Genomic DNA, 4,341 nt, shown 5'->3' on the forward strand with positions numbered 1-4,341 from the left:
TATTATGAACTGTGGGCATAAAATCTTATCACACCATTTGTATTTCGTTCAAATTGGGATTCAACAATAGCACGTATGCATTGTCCCATTCTCAACTGTGGTAGATCTTATTGCGGTTTTCAACATTTACTAATTAATTGTTCACCACTTCCCCCGCAAAGATATCGATCAAAGATCAATCCTTGGTATTAACTTTTCTCTTACAACCGATCATTCAGCCAACAATATAATAATAATAACATGACAAGAGGTATCCTTAAGTTTATATAAGAATCGAGTTTAAAAATGTGCTAGTGTGAGCTTTGTATTTGTTTTATACCGTGCCAAATTGTATATATTGTTATGCCAAGATAAGGGTTGATGTTAAAATCCCAATCGAGTAAAAAAATATTATTATTATTATTATTATTGCGTACATCGACCAAACCCGAAAACGAGAATAACAAAATGTGTTCACCCTTTAGTAATAACAGTGGTACCTATATATACATACTGTGATTTCAACATAATATTACGTGCCATTTATTTGGCACGCACACACATGATGTATATAATACGCAATCTAAGGTCATAGGTACCTATAGAATCGACATAATTGTAATAAGAATATAATACCATCACCGCCGCGCCGCCGCCAAGACCGTGTGACACGAAATATTATTACATTTTTATTGTTGTTGTTATAATAATATGCAAAATGAATGGCGTAGGTTCAGACGGAACGCGCGTAGATATAAGAGCGTGGAGATAACGGGTATTATTGTGCAATGGTCGTCTGATAACGATTATTTTATATATATGTTTTTTTTTTTAAATATAACACAAGATTGTCATAGATTCGTCAATGCAAAGGTGTTCACACGGAAAATCACGTAGGTACTATTATATACGGGGGCGCGACCCGAATGCTTGGGCACGCCGCGGCACTCGAGTTTTTAACACAATAAAGAATATTAATAAGAATAATAACGTTTACTGGAGTGCTATAACATTATAATATCTGCACACATGGCGTTACAGCCATGTAGGTTCTCGCTAGCGGTGGTGTAGGCACCTCGAATGCGTATGTTACAGTCCTACACGGGTACGAGCGGTACGACAAAGGGTGGGTGTAGGTACGGTAAGTGTCTCTACGGGTAGACGGTGGTAGAGGCCAGAGGAGCAGAGAGCGCGTTGGGAATCCATAATAATCGCCGTTAAAATTTTATATTTATTATAATATTGGCATAATGACACGGACTGCGTATATCATACAGGGTGGTTTTTTCATCGATAAATATCTTATCAAACATAATGTACCTTACTTATTACTATATAAATAAGATATATTATCATCTTATTTAATAAGTATATACCTAATATTGTTAAATCCCATGGTGTTATGATCAACAGCTGTATACAATGCAGACCGCGAGTATGTAGATGATCAAAGAAAAATGTAACAAACTTTTATGTAATTATGCGTGAGCATTGCAGTTCGAATTTTCTGAGATATTGAACTGTTTATTTTTATCATAATATCATATAATCAACCGACTATAACGATTTGATTTCGAAAAATTGGAACTTCGTGTGTGATAAAAAAAAAACATTACACGCAGTTTAATTATAGGTACCTAATAAGAAGTCCAAAAGATCGGTCGAATTTAATTGATTATAAAAAATATCAATAAATTAAAACATTATGCAAATAATAATTATACGGGTTAATTTATTTCTAATTAAATTAAAAATAGTGGATGTCTTCATGTATTTTAATGATAATATTGAATGTGAAAAAAAAATATAAATGTTTATTAGGCATACTTATTGTTTTAAAATATATATCCAAGACGCCAATTATTTATATACAACGTCAAGAGTAAAAAAATATGTCAGGTCATTATTAATTGTATTTAAAAATGTGATTTAAAATAATAATTGGACAACTTTTAAGAACATTAAATAATTTAGCGTTCGATGGCCACAGTTGCTGCGGACTATTTATTATTGAAATAAAAAAAAAAATGTATACATATGATTTAATAAGAACTAAAAAATCTTAAAAATACAAATTTATTAATATGGGTAGTGACTAGTGAGGATAAAAAATCAAAACATCTGCGTTAATCATTTTTAAACTCAAAATCCAGACGTTGCACCAAACAATAATCCGTATATTATGTACATTATACAATGATAATATTGCTATACTCAAACAAAAAATAATAATTTAATATTAAATAATTCAAGTTCCTTGAAATGGTTATGAATTTAGGATATTATTGTTATACCTACATAATATAATTACCAATAACGTCCGAGATCAATATTATATATATTAATAAACCGATCCTGGTATAATAATAATATATGCTTTGACGACTTGACGTAGAATCTTACCGACGAACAGAGAGTCGTCGTTTGTGTAGTATGGTAATATTATTATGTATAGGGTATTATAATATTATATACGTAGAGGAGAATAACTATACTACACGGTTCTCACGCCCGTTTTCGTTCGAAACAATACGTTATCGATAGTCGCGTAATGACGTTTTGAACTGTTCTCAGCTGAGTCCACAAGAATCATTGATTATAAAATATTATTATGCGTACAAAATAAGTATATCAATGGTGTTGTATATAAGGTGACGTTTTAAAGGTGATCATTCATTTTATCGAAGTGAAAAAAACGTTTTCGCCATTTTCGTTGTCATTTTTTTTTTTAGGACCTTATATTATTTGAATCGCTAAGCGTACATTTTTTATGTTTCTATGCAGAATATTTTTTTGATAAATTCAATACAAAAAAATGTAGGTCAGCATTTCGGTGGTGCATGTTTGTTCATCGTATCTTCGGTCCTCGAACAGGATGGTGTAATTTTACTGTATTCAATTTTTAATGCAATGATTGCATTCGATAAAAACGATTCTGAGCGGACTAGGGAATTTTTTTTATTTAATTTTATTCATTTCTATGCTGATAAACAAAACGTTATAAGAACAGCTTAAGAGCGATTTACAAAAATATGTAATTATAAAATTATAGTTAGGAAATATCATAAAAATGAAAAATAAATATAAAATAAAAGAAAAAGCTAAAAAGTAACTCAAATGTTTTGAACATTTTACCATGTCTAGGTAAGGATAATATAAGTAAACAACCCAAATTTCAAGTTTTTACGAATATTTTTAACCGAATTACAACAAAAAAAAACTCCCAAAATTTCTAAAATAGCTCCAACATTTTCCGTGCTTAACAATAAGGAACAAAATCCAAAATATAAAAGAACTCTTGTCATTTTTCATTAGAAGCAATATTTATGGTAGAAAACGTCGTCCGTAATTATTTAATATTATAAAATCGTCAAAAAGTACTTTTTTCTCCTTTAACCCCTTTTATTTCGAGTACCGTTTCGAAAATCGAAAAATGACCTCTTTAAAGTACCAGATTAAGAACATTACCTTTCAGAAAAAATGTTATACTTGATACTTTTGAGCAACTTTAGAGGGAGAAAAAGTGTTTACAGAATAAAAAATATAAAGAAAAAGAAATAAACATCATTGTAAAACCAATACATTCCTAGCTCTGCTCAGAATCTAAAATCAAATTTCAAACGAGCACTTAATTAATTATTTATAAGTACCTACCTGTTTAAAGTTTTGATGAGCTGGTGAAGTGGCTGGCTGTTTTCCTTTCAAACAAAATTTGACTTTCAAAGTCCTAATATACTTTTAATAATAATAATAATAATATTAATAATATACTTTTAATACTTTTAGTTACGAGTATCAGTGTTACAACTTATAACTTATTAACTGCTTGTTTGAATTTGAAAATATACTTTTTTTATGTATTTTAAATTTTAATACATGTTTAAATATATTGAGATAAATATTAATATTAATAAATATATAAATATTATAAGTATATTTATTTAATATATATTTTAGTATTTTAATATATTTTTCATTTTCATACTTAGGAAAATTATTCTACTTAAAAATATGAAATTAAAATGTATGCTGCCATATTATGATAAACTTAGTAAAAAATAACTTAACATTTTTTTTTTTTGTAATATTATTATTTTAAATTATCTGAAATAAATATTTGCAAAATCCTGAAATAGTTAATTTTGAGTAAATTAGTGCTTACCAAAGAATATGACGTATATGTATACACACTTAAGCTCTTAAAATAAAACACGTTAATAAGAATAATAGGTATGTTAAAAGGAATAAGTATATAGGTAATAAACATGATATGTATACACATATATATAAAAAACATTTTTGTTTAAGTTATTGGAATATTTTTTTATTTTTTTTTATATACATATATTTTTTTCAACAAAA

Source organism: Diuraphis noxia, unplaced genomic scaffold, assembly GCF_037042655.1.
Source record: "Diuraphis noxia isolate RWA-SAM2 unplaced genomic scaffold, SU_Dnox_SAM2 contig0002, whole genome shotgun sequence".
Classification (NCBI taxonomy): domain Eukaryota; kingdom Metazoa; phylum Arthropoda; class Insecta; order Hemiptera; family Aphididae; genus Diuraphis; species Diuraphis noxia.